Source organism: Prenolepis imparis, unplaced genomic scaffold (genome assembly GCF_030444845.1).
Source record: "Prenolepis imparis isolate NDT839.2.m4 unplaced genomic scaffold, iyPreImpa1.0 SCAF_2, whole genome shotgun sequence".
In the NCBI taxonomy this organism is placed as follows: Eukaryota; Metazoa; Arthropoda; class Insecta; order Hymenoptera; family Formicidae; genus Prenolepis; species Prenolepis imparis.
The window spans coordinates 11,911,119-11,929,754 of record NW_028141160.1 but is presented as its reverse complement, the minus strand read 5'-3'; the positions used below and the strand labels follow the sequence as shown (position 1 = coordinate 11,929,754).

The 18,636-nt window shown below is 36.3% G+C and overlaps 1 long non-coding RNA gene across 1 annotated transcript in view; it reads right to left on the bottom strand.

The window, feature by feature from the left end:
• LOC145945970 (uncharacterized) overlaps positions 1-18,636 on the bottom strand; it is a 169,662-nt gene that overhangs the window by 109,667 nt on the left and 41,359 nt on the right. The window contains exon 9 of the long non-coding RNA XR_014426949.1: positions 2,555-2,600. This is a non-coding gene — a long non-coding RNA (uncharacterized LOC145945970). The remainder of the gene's footprint in view (positions 1-2,554; positions 2,601-18,636) is intronic.

Here is an 18,636-nt window from a genome sequence, read left to right as displayed (position 1 = left end):
AATTAATTTGGACATCATGAATTAAAAAGTTAAATGCAAAATGGTGATATAAAATTATGTAGTAAATGTAAGTAGTATAGGTCAATGAAAGTAGTGTAGATCAATGAAAAAGTGATATAAATTAATAAAAATACTATCCATCAATACATATAATAATAAATAATAAGCAATATTAATTAATTTGGACATCATGAATTAAAAAGTTAAATGCAAAATGGTGATATAAAATTATGTAGTAAATGTAAGTAGTATAGGTCAATGAAAGTAGTGTAGATCAATGAAAGTGATATAAATTAATAAAAATACTATCCATCAATACATATAATAATAAATAATAAGCAATATTAATTAATTTGGACATATTTATTTAAAACATAATATATTATTTTATTTAATTTTATTTTGGACAAACTGTTAAACTGTTAATCCTCGCGATGACAGCTGCTCGATGCTATAAGAATATGCTTATATGCTAATATGCTATATGAATATAACGCAGAACGCGAATCGAGGCAGCTAATTAGCATCGCGACAACAATGTCAATAATGCCCTTTTTAGAAAGGGATTGCCAATAACATTATGCGACAATGTAGGAATAAAAACGACGAATGAAAATATTAAGTAAGCTTTTTTTTACAAAGTTCCGTGTTTCGTAATGTATCATAAAAAAAAGCAGTGTCCTTATACTCTTGATCAAAGCGCCGGGAATCAAGCAAGCGATTAAGCTGCGATAGTAAAATCCCGACTGTAAAACAAATTGCTTCATACACGTGCATAATTGTACACATTCAACGAATGTTTCATTAAGTTCGTTCGCGAAATGAAAGTATAATGGTTGTCGTTTACAGACGCGCAGCTATCTGCCTGCACGCAATCCAGCCGCTATAAGTTAATCGCTCTTGTGCAGGAGAGAAGCGACATTTATTATTATATTCCGTAAGCTTTGCGAATAAATTGAAGCTCATCAAGAGTCCGGCGACAGCAAAGTCCGCGCGACTCCCTTATTAACCCGCTTCAGCAGTCATCTTCACGATAAAATGAAAACGCTGCCGCTGGAGATACATCGAGATTATCGTACCAACGTACTCTTCTCGGGCTCAAAAAAACTTTAATCTCTCGACCGTAACGACGTGTGCTTCCGAAGAAACATATCAGCAGTTCAAGACGAAACGAGGTAAACCGTTGACGAGACGCGGCCAAATAAATTCCGATCCTGCCGTCGGGTTCTTGTGATCCGCGAGCGCGGCAACCGAATCCGTGAGACGTGAGGAAGCATGCCGTGCCCCATTAATTTATGCATGGAGTGCAGGTACTCGCGCGAGCACGTTCTCAGCGGCGGTAGCTTAATGGAGCATCGGTTATCGGCGAAATTTCCAATAAAGAGATTCGAGGCACTCCGCGTCCGCCTCGGGTGGATTCCTAAGGTGCTGAGCACGACGTGCGCGCACGTACGTATCTTTCGGGGACAGTCTTTTACTGCGTTCCGCCATCGGGCAGCGGGGATAATGTAATGCGCCAATAAAAATGCAGAGTGCGATGCTACTTTGGGGTTGCCGGAAGGAGACTGCGGTCGCACATGCAGTTGAACAAGCCCCTGTGCATATTTCGTATAACGTGAGGTATTTCTTACGAGCAGTCAGGAGAGAAGCCCAAAGCCTCGCATTTGGATTGAATCTTCGCGAGAGTGGCTCGGAAATAAGCGTCGTACAAACGTTACGAAATTCTGCCCTATCGTATCTAGTCGCGTTCATGGAAAATCAACGTAAACGAAAAAAGACAGATTGCTTAAGAACTCGAGAGATCAAAATAATATATTGATGTAAAAGATGAATATAATAATCCTTTTCTAAAAAAAAATATGTAAAGTTGATACTCGCATATATCAAAGTTTATTGTTGTCGCTTTTCCGCGATGTTCATTGGCTGTCAAGATTCGCGTTGTGCATTATATTCGTAGCATCGAGAGGCTGTCATCGCGAGAGTTAGCAGTTTGACAGTTTGTTCAAAATAAAATAAAATAAAATAATGATATTAGTTTTAAATAATATTAGTTTTAAATAATATTAGTTTTAAATAATATTAGTTTTAAATAATATATTATAATACTTTATAAACTCGATTAATATTTGACAGTTATCAGCTGATTTCTGTCAAAAAATATTTATCGCGGATAAAATATTATAACATATTATTTAAAACATATTATTTTATTTTATTTTATTTTGAACAAACTGTTAAACTACTAACCCTCGCGATGGCAGCCTCTCGATGCTACGAATATAACGCACAATGCGAATCGAAATCAGTCAATCAGCATCGGAAAAGATGCAACAGTACTTGCGAGAATCGACTTACAATTAATGCCTTTTTTAGAAAGGGATGTTATAATATTTTAAATTCAATTAATATTTTTGACAATTATCAGCTGATTTTTGTCGAAAAATATTAATCGCAGATAAGATATTATAACATATTATTCAAATTTTCAACATATTATATACACCCCCATTACCGCTATAAAAATGTTATAAAATAAACAATTTTTATCACTCACCGATACGTGGAATAGCGAAGTTGTAGTACACAGCACACATATTGATCTGAAAACAAAATATTCAAATTATGTATATACATATGTGTGTGTCGAATATCTCATAAACATACACAATATAAATATAAATATGTAAGCTAGAATATATAATTAGCAAATTTTCGCTTTATTAATATTTTCTGGCAGAAATCAGCTGATTAAAGCGTTAATTTGCTATTTAATTTTTAAAATAATAACATGTTTTAAATAATATGTTATAATACTTTAAACTCGATTAATATTTTTGACAGTTATCAGCTGATTTCTATCAAAAAATATTAATCAAAAATAAGGTATTATAACATATTATTTACAACATATTACTATTTTAATTTGCATAACATATTTTTACTTTAAAATTTAATTAGTAAATTAACGCTTTAATCAACTGATTTCTGTAAAAAAATATTAATCAAATTTAAATAAACTTTATATTATTTTTTTTAAATATTATTTTCTTTAATACAAAACCGAAGAATGGCGCGCGCGTAGCGCGCGCTTGGGTTGTTCTAGTAAATAAAATAAATCATGCATAAGTATTGAAAAAAAATTCTTCAAATTTGTCATTCTTATATGCTCATGCCAAACAAAATGATTGTTATATGGTGCACATCTTTATAATCTAAAGAAAAATAATGACATATGTTGATATTTATTCATGTCTATACATATACAATACTGCAAAAAAAATTAAAGATGAGTAAATTCCTAACACGAATACAATATATCTATATAAACGCAATTGTTACTATAAAAATCCGGTATCAATGTACTAAAATCTATGTATAAATTCACAGGAGATTAATACACTTAATACACTACAATTGTGATCAATAGATTAACAATTCGTAAAAATTATAAAAATTATAACTTATTTATCAGCCATGATCGCATCCGTAACATGAAAATCTACACATTTTTGTTTCCGCAGCGAAGATCAGGAATGCGAAAAGCAAGAGTCTAGACTGAAAAAGAAATTAAGGAATTCTAACTGCATTCTCATCGAGCCATCTACGACAGCCAGACTCATTAAATACGGTGAACGAGTGAACGCTAGCAATAGAACGTCCAACGTCAGCTTTATATTTGCGATGCAAAAATATCTCGACGAGAGAATGAGCTCAAGAGAATGAGATTAATATCACCTGTATACACGTTTGCGGAGTGACTTGTCAGCTAACTGTGCACGCACGATTGCACGTACTACCAACTCGCGCGGATCGGAAGCCGTGGCATAGCTGCATGAATCAAAGCAATTATCAGTCCCGGCGTTTCCTCGCCGCTCGCAGGAATTCGCACGCATTTCGCTCTTACGTTATTATTCTGCTATCATTCCGCGCCGATATAACGAAGCGCGCGCGAAGAAAAGAAAAAACGCCGCGATCAAGAAAACGACGCCGGTGAGATTCTCGGAAAAAGAAGAATTCGACTCCCAGAACGTGTTACCTGAAGATGAATGCAAAGCGGAGAGCCTTCTCGCATTAACCGCGTTACTCGTCTTACTCTTTCCTTAATTAACGTCGATTGAATGCGAAGACTCTGATCTTGAGAACTGTGCAAAAATACCATGCTGAGAATTTCTTTCCTCGAAATGCTCGTTTTCACTTTTAACCCGTCAGGGTGCTGCTAATTTTATTTCGTTAAATATACTAATGGCACATCAATTAAAAATTATTACAAAAAAATATAGTTTCTATCTTTTTAAAATAAATTAAAATTATATAAAGAGAATATATAAAAAAATATATAAAAAATAGAATAAAAATATAATGGAAATGGTGCCTCCAAGTAAAAGAAAAGAATTAAAATTCAAACATGCAAGATTGCAAGATGCATAATATGCTTTGCATCAACAATTCGCAGAAGTATAAAAAAAACTTATACAGAACTGGTTATAATCAAGATTTGCACAATACTGTTGCGAGAAATCATCGGGAGCGTTGTTGGTTTGCTTAGAAGGACTCTTATAGGTTCATTCGCATCGCCTGATTACGGGATTATCCCGTTCTGGCGTCTGCGCGGGACATCGGATTTATAACTTTAATGTCGGCAATAGAGTAGCATTACCTCTCTCTTTCTCCTTTTCTCTTCCACCAACGAGATTAAATCGCGCGCGTTTCTATCCGCGAAAATAATCGAGATTTATAAACCGTCAAGTTCTCGGCGCGATCGCGGCGAGTTCCGACGAATGATGGAAAGTCAATCGTACCCAGAAGCCGCGAACAGTTTTCTTCATACGCCGCAGAAAGCAACGACGGTACGTACGTTTTATTTTTGCTCGATGCGACCGTCGTACCAGGACCGGAAAATGTAATCGACTACTTATCATCAGCCAGTCGAGTTTTATATGCAAATGACAGGTTGCGATAGTCGATGCAGAGTTGCATGATTAGAATGCGGTTCTACAATATGTTATGCATAATCGATCACGTAAAAAATATTGTTTATTAATTGTTTGTGACGCGAAAGATAAAACGTCGCTCGTTAAATCGTACTAAACGAGCCGCTGATAACTTATTTCTATTTCAGCTCATTTTGCCTCGTTTAAATAAATCGAAATAGAGATTGAAGCAAAATCATTTTTAGTCGCGTTGACAGATGCAATTATTAAACGTTATTTATCACGGTGTAAGCTGTCACTCGATTGATAAACCGAGTATAAATTTTTCTTGCAATATTTTTACGTACACCTTTTCAAGCGATAATTGACAAACGGCAATTAATGTACCGCATTGCGTAATTAAAGGCCGCAGTGCCATTCAAAGTACTCATGCTCTTTACTATGTCGTAGCACCAATCTTCACGTATCGCGGAATGGCTAAAGCGCAGCTGCGCTCGTCTTAAGCGATTCGGATTACGTTAATTAACGAGACGAAGTTACAGAGCGAAAGGAGAGTTTCCGCATCGAAACGTTCCGTGGAAACAATTCGCGCCGCACCAGAAGCTGCCGCCGCCGCCGCCGTCGCCAACTCGCACGATATTCTGTCCAGTTTCAGGTATTACGAACTTACGTACGTACGTACGCATCTACATACATACCTACGTGGAAATACGCGCGAGAGTTCACATGATTCATCTCATTACAGAGAAACCAGATCCTCCGGCACAATAATGCGCCGCTGCTGCACGCGACAACTCGGCGAATGCGTGTCCTCGCGCGCATACATTCGTTCGTAATTAATTACATGCGCGTGCACTGTCTCTGCGACAAAGTACAGAGAGTACCTACCTATCTTCCTATCTACCTCTACCTAAACTCGTAGATAGATGCGTGCAGATCGGCGGGAAATAATCAAGCCGCGCTTCGTGACGAGGCATACTTAATGGCGCGTCGATTGACTGTCATTAACGAGAGCTGATGAGTACGGTTACTTCGGTGGCCATCGTTCATGCGGGAGAAGCGCAGACTCAATTACCTACATTACGTATAATTTCCGCCGCGCCACACGATTCTTAACGAATAATATTATTGATCGGGTTATGAAATCTGTAATTATAAAAAAATGTCGGAATCCGCGCGAGGAATGTAGACTCTCTGCCGCATGGAAAAGGATGCGGACAATTACCGACGAACTTGGCGAGAATAATGAGTAGATAGAATAGCATTTTTTATATTATCTGCGCAGAACGTTGTTTCAATAATAGCACAATCTCCATTGATCGTCGACATAAAAATATTGCGATAGCTGTTATTTTTTTTCCTACCATATCGCGTGATTCGATTGACGAATTTATTATGATCCGATTGCCTTCTCATTAGTCAATATTGAGCTTATACTATAATTCGGACTAACATAGTAATTACGCATATATGCACTAATTTACTATCAAATGAATAATAACAGATTGAAGGGATCTGTAAATGGGATTAGAGCGTGTAGATTTTGGAGATATGTGTACGATGACGCATGTGTGATGCATATACCCGATCGGTTTGACTATTCGCCCATAAAGGGACTTCCATAATAGGTGAGTTCCGTTCGCTGATGCTATCCTTGCACCGATACATCGTATGTCACATCAAGTCATGTCCGATGTTATGTGAATTTGCGATATATAGAATATTAGCGTATAGCCACTTTTTCTGATATTTTTCTGATAGTTTTTTTTTACAAAACTAGAACAACACACGCGCGCGAAGCGCGTAAAGTGCATGATTCGATCCCAAAATTTTGAAAAAGTTAATTATCGCAACTAATAATTAAAACTTATTAAAGAATGAAAGAACGTGTTTAAAAATATCAAAACACATTAATGAAATAGTCCTACGTTCGTTAGTAAAAAATATTGAAAAAATACGTGACATAACGATATACTCGACCCTAAAATTATAAAGAAATTAATTATCGCCGCTAGTGCTTTAAACTCTTTAAACTTTAAATTATGAGAAAAAATAAAGCTGACACGATACAAACTGTCATTATCATAACCGTAGGTTCGATCTGCTTAAATCAACCAATCATATGCGGAAAAGAGGCAATATTATGCGATACATATCGAAACGCACACTTTTCGCGTCTACATGACTTTTTTGATATAAGAGTTTTAATCTCGTAAATATTCGCGATAACTTAAAATGTGTACACAATGTAGAGACTATGTTAAATATTAATTTTAAAAGTGTGTTTTTTTACAAGTGCTCGTATATGTTTACTATGTATATTTTACTCTTTCGTTATATTGTCGCAAGTATACCGTGTCACACAAGTATTTATTTCTGAAATTAAATAGCAGGTACATTGTGAGAGAAGAAGTTGTTACGAGAAAGAAGTTGTACATGCGGGATGTATGTAGAAATTATATTAAAGCTTAATATTTTCATATAGCGACGAGTCAACAGTGCAAATATTCTGCAAAGAAAGTGACCACCAGTGAGGGTTTGTCACACAATTAAATATGCTCGGAAGAGACAGAACATATTTTGTCAATATTTATGCCGCGCTACGCGCGACGAAAACCGAGTTTGCTCTTGAGGGAATATGGGAAAGAGCAGGGTGCAACGAGAGCAGTAAAAAGACGGATAAAGTTACTGTACAGCCACTGAAATAAATGTCACGAGTTAGTTACTGCCACATGAAGTGTGCCACACACACACACACACATATTCGCATATACACTCATATACACCGTACAATGTTGTTCGGCACGCGGCGCAAACTTAACATATCGCATTAAATTCATCTTTTTCTTTATTTTTTGCACCTCTACCGCATAATTTATATATCCATGCTTTATGCCGGCCTTTATGCTTCATGATTGCAACACTTGTTTAATTGCATTTACATACATTTGCAATCAGCCGCATATATCAAGTATACTCTAACAGTACAATGCGATTAATAATAAATGACTTCAACAAAGAAAAAAGTTCTACTTATTATTATTCAAAGAGAACTCGCGATATCTCCATGAAATAACTGAAAAAACACTGAATAAAAAAACTAATTAACTTAAAAAAAAAAGATCCTTATAAATCCAATTTGTGTGATTGTAACGTGATTCGATTATTATTTATTATTAATGTTATTATTATATTCGAATCATTAATTATAAAATGCGACAATAAAAGTGCAAAAATCTTTGTAACGCAATCCGGGATTCGCACCGATGTCTTTCATATTGTTTCTCACTGCTTTATTTTTATACTCCCTCTGTGTATATCTGCCCGTCTGTGAAGTTTCCGATGCATGTAATAATAAATGTTGGTTTAATGTTGATAAAGCAACGTTAAGCTCGAGTTCGCATCCCCGGGTTTCTCGTTTCCTCTTCTTGTCCCATCCCTTTTCCCATCCTCGTACATCCCGCTCTTCCTCATTTTGCGACAGTAGTTACAAGACTAGCAGGGATCGATACGAGCGCGTAGTAGCGCGTTAACCGACTGCGTGGTCCCGTTAATGTCCTCCGGGCAATTAGCATAGTGCTCCTAATTAAAAACACTCCGTGGCTTAACTCAGTGGTCGGATGGTGCATGTGCACCTCTATCCCCTGCGAGAATAACGCTCTTTGCAGGTGCGAACACGGATTCGCGATTTTTTTCTTTCTCGCGCAAAAATTACGTTCTATAATAGCAGCGGCGCTGGTATATTTAAACTTTTTCGCGCGCTGAATTATAAATATCAAATCTAAATATATGTGACGAAAGGAAATGTATCAGACATAAGAGATAATGTAGCATATATATATTTTTTTTTTTCTCAAAAAAAGAAGAAAAACTTGCTGGTTATTTTTATAGGAAAGAAAGATACTTAAGTCTTGCCTTTCTTTCTCTCTTTTTCGCGCGATCTCAACCCAACGTATAATACTTATAAAAAATGCATAGATCTTGATTATATATATATATATATATATAACACGAACTTTCATACAGTATCATTGCGAATAACAGTAGCGGAAAAGTATGATAAAAAACAATGATTTTTCGTGAAATAAATTTATTCAGAGATGGAGCTAAAAATGAGTGCATGAAAGCTGAGGAAAGTGACAGAGAGAAAAATCTCTCCGTAATTGCTAATCGTGCCGTTTCAATGCCGCGCGTGCGCGATTAAAGAACTTTCCGAGAGAACGTTATTAAATTCTGAGAGGACCGACGTTCGCGCGGAGATATTCTCAAGATGAATCCCGACGAGCGACTTGGCAGTGACAGAAAGTTTTGCGCTCTCCTACTCCTTAAGAGAAGGATTATTATATCGTAGATTACTCCTGTTTAATGAAGCAATTTCAACGTGTTTAATTAACTCCACTTAAATATTCAGATCTGCAACTCTGTTAAAAATCTCTCTTTTTCTTCGCTTGATTGTTATCGCGTGCTGCGAGTTTTTATCACATTACTGCACACGCAATGTGTTTCTTATCTATTATAATATGTATATTATTCTAAAGAATGTAGCATAAATTATTATAGATCTTTTTACATTGCTACTCGGCAATCAAGAATACGTCATCGTTAGTTTGCGATCGTAAACTGAACGTGTTTAGAGATAAGGCGCGAAAACATCATATCATTGTAATAAATATTTCAACATGAGACGGTAAATAAAGCACACACGTTTCTCGCGCGTTGATAGATTTCATCCGTTCAACATTCGATCTGGTCAATTAATTATGATAATTTCTTTTCGATCCGATTTAGAAGATAATTCCAAGCAATATGGCTTTCAGGTTACATAATTCATGCGAGATCAATACGAGAGCATGCAAGAACCAATATTAACGATCTCCGAAATATGCTGGTAAATATTTGGCGACTATACCCCGAGCCCGAGGTTGGCTCAAGGATATCATACGCATCCATATCGCATACATGGGCGTGTACGTGCAATATGTGCACGTGTGTTTGGACCAGTTCGCTTGTGTATGCATCATGCGATCTGCTTTTGGCGCCCCACGTCAGAACGGCGAATGTCCACAGTCGATTTGAACCGTATTACGCCAGGAGCGATTCACCAAGCTTCCAGCGTAATTGATTCGCAACAGTTATGTCATTCTCGAGAAAACTGGAGCAGTTTGAGCGAACGTTCGTCGTTGCTTGAAAGCGCGTTTGCACTAGTTTATACAAATTGATCTGTTATTTGTGTGTTATTTTTTTCATGTATAATATTACAAGAAACGTACAAAAATATTAATTTGCAAATGTGCTGTAATACAATGTTAGAAAGAAAATGATATGCAATGGAATAGATTTATCTCCTATACCGACAACTTCATAAAATTTAAATGCACAAATTTAAAGAAGAAAAAAATAAAAATTAATATTTAATTACACAGAGATGCAAATGTGCAAAATAGCATTTTATTTAAAATTAAATACATATTTAGCGAAAATTAAAAATTAAAAACAAAATCTCATATAAATACAAACTTAATTTTTAGAAACACATGAATTATTACATAAGCTTTTCAACGAATATTTAAATAATTTTTTTAATCTAGTAATATTTAATTATATCGTATAAAGAGGAAACAAAAATTTTATATATTCAATCCAAATTTAGTTCTGGCTGATATTTACGTCACATACTACAACGTATTTAAATGCAGCATATATGTAAGAGCGGATGCAGATGTCAACACATATCTGCGATATCACTTTAACCAGAAGAGGAAACCACGTTTCCGCGTCTGTGTGGAAATCCATGCGACACAAGAGAGACGAGCGATTTTGTTCGCGCAGATAAAAGAGTCAAAAGTGGCAGGCAAAGTCACTCGAAAGAAATAAAAGCTATCCGAGACGGGCGAAAAAGTAAACCCGTACTATTCGAACAAACCGACGATCGAACGAAAGAAATTCGGTTAATGCGTGCACCAAATTGAACCCCCATTCGCTCGTTCGTTCCTCGGTACATACTAACCGAATTCCCTTCGTTCGTTCGTTCGTTTATTGGTATGGACGGCGTGATTTCGTCTTAAGAGGATTCTGCGCGTAGCTACCGCGATTACGTCGATTTAGAGGGGCACAGGCCGCCGTATGTGTTCGTGCCTGAATCAAGGTGTACATGAATAAAATTGCAGTTACGTAAATGCGAACCGTGATCGTGGCTCTGTGCATGTTGGGCAATCAATTTCTAAGTGTGTCGGGTCACACACAAGGTACAATCAAGGGACGATTAACGACAGAGAGAAAAGAAAGATAAAAGACGGCGAAAGAAATCATCTCGCTGGATAAACCAGCGAGTAATCCGCGATCCGTGAGAACGGCAGGATAAAACGCGTCGATTTCTTTCTGGCAGATGCGGGTATTTCGCAAACTCATTAATATTCCGGCGTGTCTAATTTATCGCACGCGCATTGCAGATACAGCTCCATCGCGTGAACATTTCTTATCACTCGCTACAAAGTTGCGATAAGAAATTGCTTTCGGCGTTTAAAAATTGTGTGAAATAAAAATACGTCTGTAAAAAGAGATTTCAAGATGTTGCGTTGTTTTGGTCAAATTTATTTCGATATCAAAAAGAGCTCTCGAAAAATTATTAAAAAAGTAAGTATACGGAATATAAATTCCATCCTATCGTCCCTTACTTTGGATAAACATAAGTGTCTGCTAATATCATGGCTGAGTCGAGCAATTAGCAATTATCTCCAGGGTGATCGCCTAATAGACCAGAATGTTATTGTTGGCAAACTGGCGAAGGATGTTGCCGTTAGTTCGTCTTTCCCCGATTACCATAAATGGTAATGGCGCACTTATTGGTGCGTGAGTACCTAGTCGCAATCTAGCTTTACTTGACGCATGCATTTGCGTACCAAAGAGATTTAAACTTTACGTTTATGTGAATAATTTCTATGAATATAAAATCTGTTTTAATTTGTATATTATCTAATAAATGTATATCTCCTTTTAAGTGGAAAAATCTGTGTAACATTTATTGACCAGTAAAATTATTATTAATTAAAAATTCCGATATAAAATATTTTATTTTGACATGTTCAATTTATTGTATTATATTTAAAATTATTATACATAAAATTAGATAAGATTATATATACAATATATAAATTTTATATATATATATATGTATATAATCTTATCTAATTTTTTATATATAATAATTTTAAATATAACATACAATAAATTGAACATGTGTCAAAATTATATCGATTTCAATCCTTGTTTTTGAGATTCAATGATATCGCTTATTCACATATGCTCCAATATTTCGTTAAAGAATTGCAATCAATCGGCAACCCATGCGTCATCGCAGTCATAAGCGCGAGAAGGGTGCGAAGTACGGACGACTAATTAGTATTTCGACGTGAACGACGGGTGAATTCTCATCCGGATACCGTGTATCGTACGATCAGCGTGTCACGACGAATGCGAATCCGATCCGACGCCGGTTAACCCTACGCACATCCTAACGGACCTATTTGCAAATTGGTTTTCCGTCGAACGTGGCCGAGTTGTGTCCTGGCGATAAACGTGGATATTACGCTCGACGGATGAACGACGTGCGTTTGCTTGATTGGTACTGCGAGTATCACGCGCAGAATGGAATTGATGAGAAAAGACGACGACGTCCGTCCCGCGAATTTATTTTCCGCGGTGGCGTCGACGGCGACATCGACGTCGCCATCATTCGACACGTAGTCGATGTGATGTCGACGCCGTCCAAACGCACCAAGTCACGTCTACGAATGGTTGCACCGTCTTGATTGCATTTGTTCCGCCAGCCGACTATCGATGCCGTATCCTGGAGACTGTAAAAGAGCTCCAGCTGAAGAAACGGTACAATAAGCAGTAGAGCGCAGCGGGAGAGACGCGCGGCCAATGAGACCAAAATCCAATGAAACCAGATGGGAATACATCGCGTTTGACACTGACAACAGCTGTTTATATATATCAGAGAGAGAGAGAGAGAGAGAGAGAGAGAGAGAGAGAGAGAGAGGTACAACATGACACAATTTACAAAATTTTCAACGTGGACATGGTACTGCCGAGAATGAGAACTCTTACGTACTTGAAAGTTGCTTAGTTGCTCTATCTCATTTTTACAAACTTGTTATCCATTCCGATTGAAATTGATATAATAGTGCAAATTATATAACTCTTTACACAAGTCTTGTCTTTATGGTCTATCGAGTAAAATTGCTCGATGTCTATCGCTACGTAGCTAATATAAATGTATGTGATAGATTCAGCCTTGATTGTAGAAAAACATGTAAAATAATAATCAAGCTTTTTGTAATCATTGGATTTGTATTATTTTGAATGATGGCTAATGCATTATGAAATAATTTATTTTGCATAACAACAGCAATGGCGAGCGTTATGAAATTATTATCACGTAATTGAAAACTAAATTAAGATATTTTTTTTTTCAAAGTAGTGAAACATGATGCTATAAAAATATATTTCATACGACACATATAGAAAATTCATCCGCAATAGCAATAGTAATTTTAAAAAATACAATGTAAATAAATAGTTATTGGATTGTTTATTTAAGTCTGCGTATGCATATGTCTATTGATGTTAGGTTATTTTAATGATATGTATATACATGATTTTAACACGTCTCAGACATAAACGATGATAATATCCAAATCTTGTTAATTACTGATAGTAAATGGCATGTTCACATAAATAATGACATATGTATTTACCATAAAGAGAACATACTAATTATAATTATAATATTCATAGCTCTGAAATACGAATTATTTTGAAATATGCAATTGTATGGATTGAATCGTGAGAATCAAATAACACAATTAAATAAACAATCAAGCCATATCGTAAATGACATTTAATCATTGATAAAAATGTTCACATTTGATTTATCTTCTCTCATGAAATAAGAGAGGGAGTGACTCTTACTCATACCGGAAATATCAATGTCTATCATATGATATTGTGCGAGTTATGAATCATCGCTGCAATAGCTATTACAAAAGTATTCTTTACGAACAGAATGATTCGGAGCGATAAAAAGATAAAGACATTCATTTCATGTCTCGGAAGTAGTATTCATTCATCCAATTATTTCTAAAAACGTGAAAAGTGCAAGATGTTTTGTCATGAAAAATTGCATAAAACACGTTATCAACAAAATTGAAAATTATATATTTTGCATATTCTATGTAATTGCGATGTAGTTAAAATAGTCAAAAATTCCGATAACATTACAATTTAAAACTATTATATTGATAATTTATGCTATATAAAATCAACTAAAATAATTAAAATCTTAGAATAAACACAAAGCAATGTGATCATTTTCTAATAGTAAAATTTATAATCGTTTCTTTCTTTCTGAAGTTAATAATTATTCTGGATTTTTGTTAATACTTAAAAAAACAATTGTTTGTTATTTTATATTATAATTTTATATAATATCCATTATATGTATAATATCCATTAAGTATTTAATTGCGAAAAATTCTTTCGTTACACCATTTATTCGACAAAAACGAATATTATTTTGCTTTTACAAAAGCTATCATAAATATATAATATATTATATTAGCTATTTAAATTACGTAATTACATAGATAATCGAAATTGTGGAATATTAACATTTAAGAGAAGTTATTTAAAATGACAATTTGATGAGTTAATCACGATCGATGATATCACTCACTGTTATCTAAAAAAAAGTAAATAAATCCGTCATCGTGCTATACATCGTAAGATACAAGATATATAATCTATGATTGCTGAATTATTCTTAGACATACACACACGCTACACGGGTTCTGTAGGTCATTCAGAAAATGCGTACCTATAAAGTATGAATCATAGCCTTACTACGGCCGCACGTGTTTTGTTATATAACGGAATTCTCACCGCTCAAAGCGATATGATTCATTTTTCATCACACTTACGAAATTATCACTTTACACGTGCGCACGCACGAAAGTGAATCGACAGACTTTCGAAACTTGTTACATCTTAATACATATTTTTTATACGTTTTCATATAATTATTTCTGAATTCTTTCGTAGTTTGTGAATGAATTACGTCAATTAAAACAAAAATTTTAGCTAATAATTAGTTTATATAATGTTGCAATATCTGTCAAAGATTTTATCTTAAATGCGTATCCCATGATCGTGAATTCCTTAGCGACAGTATAATCAACGTTTGTCCCTGGATCCCACACGTGATAATTCGCGTAATGCATGGCCCCGACTTCTTTTCGCCGACGATTACGTAAGCGTGAATCGTTTTCGAGCCGACGAAAACGTACACGGTCGTAATTGCAAGTAGCATTGCTCGCACAGTAAGAAAACATTTTCTGTATGCCGGTGGTCTTAATGATAATGACCTGCGTATCGCGCCATGAGAGCGCCGTTATCATCACGACGATTGTATGCATGTACACAATCGCTCTGTAACAGCTTCAACCTCTTTTTCCAACCTTGCTTCCTTCCAACAAGACGCGTATTGCGTCGCAATTGCATAGTAACGTTGCTAAATTAAAAGGTACTTTTTGTTGAAAAAATATTATATTCTCTTTTCATATTCAAATTGAAACTAAAATTAGCATTGACCTAATATAGCCATATATAAAATTAAACTTTTCGATATAAAAATTACATTAAAAGTCAACATATACACACATAAAATAATGTATTTTTAAATTATTATAATTAGAAGATATATATTTTAAATATATTCTTTTGATGCATTTATTTCTGCAAAACATATCTATGAAACGTGAACTTTTTCTTGCGAAATATACGCGTATAGTATTCTGTCTGGTCGCTTTAACGAGGCTTGAATGCACATGGTAGTGCAACATAGCGTTGGTTGGAAAAATGTGTGTCAGTTTGCATATATCTCATGGTATGCGCAGCGTTGCATGCATACCGCACGCAGCTGCATCTCGTGCACATGTACCAAACAATCATACTATCGCAAACTATCGTGTCTTATCGTGTGGTGGTTGACACGTGCGAGCTAAGATGAAGTTCTAGATGTTTTTTACAGCTCTCACAGAGAAACACACCTGGGATGCTATTGTTATTTTGCTGCGCAATTCTCTCTCTCTCTCTCTTTCTCTCTCGAGTGACCATTATATGTAAACCAATAATGTTTCTCGGGTAATAGATTCGCAAATACAAGCGTGCATTAATGATATATACGCGTGGATATTAATTAAGAGAATCCTATTAGATTATCTATTGAATTAATGAACACAATTCGACATTATAGGTACCTGAATAATTGATGGACGAGTGTTTAAAAAAATATGTGATCAATAGTGATCATGTATATTATTGAGATTCGCAGCTTCGATTCGAATGTCACAAGTAGATGAAATATTTCCGTCGGCGTTCTCGCGTGCAATTTTGTTTTACTCTATACTTTGATTGGTATTTGTCGACGCTAGGTATGCCGCGTACGTACGCGTGTCAGCTATGCGTATTAGGAATTTCAATGTTATACTATCGCAATCATCTTTCGAACCGAACACAATGAACAACCATATGTATGTATGTTTTTAGTTGCTCCGTTACAGTGTGACTCACTTAAGAGCATATGATATGAAACATTGTTGATTGCGAGACAGTATAGAAGATTTATATTTTAGCAACACACACACACACACAGACGCATCTTCATCGCGTAAAAAATATTTTTTGCAAAGAGAAAAATATCTTTTAATTTTCTCTTTATCAAAAATTTTGCCTTTAGTACATCTTAATACGTGTGTGTATGTGTGTGTAGCATATAGCAATTACGTGTTGTAATTCATCCCGATGTATAGCCTACGGCGAAATATTAACAGGCAGAGTAAGAGTAACGCGCTTGAAATACATTAAATCGCACTCATATATATAACGGGATAATATCATTTCTCGTTATAAAAATTCAAAGCAGTTAACTCGCGTTTATAAACGCAATCTAAGTCTATACGTGTGCGCGTGAATATTATAGCTGCCTATATACGATTTCCTATAATCGAAGTACGTGACTGTCAGCATAACCGGTCACTTCGGATCTATTACGTATATATTCGCGATGCACAAAGAAATTTCTTTTCATGTCGCTGCGTTGCGCGAATGAAGAGAACTCGGGAAGAACAAAAAATTCCGATTAAAAATTGCTTGGAATTAAATCTGAATCTGGCGAATGGTCCTTATAATCGTCGTTCCCGGCGTGTAGGTTGTCGTTAATAATCGTACGTGGGATTGTGTGTGCCTAACAGTGTGCCGACAGAGTCCTTATTTTAGGTTTCACCAACTTTTTTCTGCCCCGGCCGGATGAACGGAGGCAGATAACGAGCTCCGCGAGAGAGAAACGCATTCGCGCATCCAGTACCATCTTTAAAGAAGTCCGGAGAAGCCATGGTACATAAGGCCTTTTGCCTTGCTGTAGGCGAACCACAAATTATCGACTATACACGCGACGTGCGTGCGCCGCGACCTCGCGCAGCGCACGAATTTTTGCGTCGTGCAAGCATCTCACATGCGATATTACGCCGCGGTACACCTCCCTACGTCAATAACGACATTAACATTCACGTCGAAATAATAATTTACCCAGCGAAAATTGCCGGTGTATAGATGTCGATAATAATGATGTACGTTGTTCCCAATGTAAGGTCCTTACTGGTGCACCCCGGATACGCTTGGGAACGACACGCGGCTCATCCGACAGAACGCGAAGGGTCAAAGGACTCCGGGGACAAAGGATCGAGTAGCGCAAGACGCAGAAAAATGTGCGTCTTTTTTTTTAACGAAAAGAACTCGATGCACACAACGAGGAAACGCGAAGCGAATTATGAAATGTGTCGCCGACTTTGTCGCGCGAGAAAAATATTGTAATTCTTTTCTCTATCATCTATCTCTCTCTTTCTCTCCCTCCTCGACCCTATTGCGGTTGCACCGCGTGACTGTGCGTACGTACCGTCTAAGATTACTCACCGGATGCTACATGCGCTGCTCGACACCGCCGATTGCGCAATTGCATCGTTCAGAGCATACATTGTACGTGCAACGAAGTATACATTCGCTCGAATAGTCATTGTCGTCGTCGTCGTCGTCGTCGTCAGCCATCATCACCGTCGTTGTCGACGTTGTTGTCGCGAGTTCTCGCGATCGTGACTCAATCGCAAAAGCATGTATGGCTAATTGGTCGTTTGCATGAGAAAAAGCGGTTTCCGGTGGTGCCACACGGCCGTGCGAATCGAATTCAGTACTCGGTGAATGGAGGCTAGCAAGGCCTTCCCCCGATGGTATTAATATGCAATCATTTGTCAGACATCTTGAGAAATTAAGAGAGATAACGCGGCATGGGTGCTCGCTGCAAGAGACACGACGCGTAATTGCAGTGCTTTTCGTGCACAATTTATGAATGCTTTGATGACACTCTGCAAATCGAAACGATGCTGCGTAGAAATCTCTTTTTCAGTTTTAGAAAAGTTGTTTTTGATCTAAAGATTCTATTACACGGATTCAATTAAAAATTATGATACACGATAATTTAATACACAAGACATAAAACTGCAACAATTTATATGAAATTAATATTCTGTTGAGACTCGAAAGTAGAAAGAAGAAAATGTCATATATTATGTTCAAATATTAGACTCCTCTATCT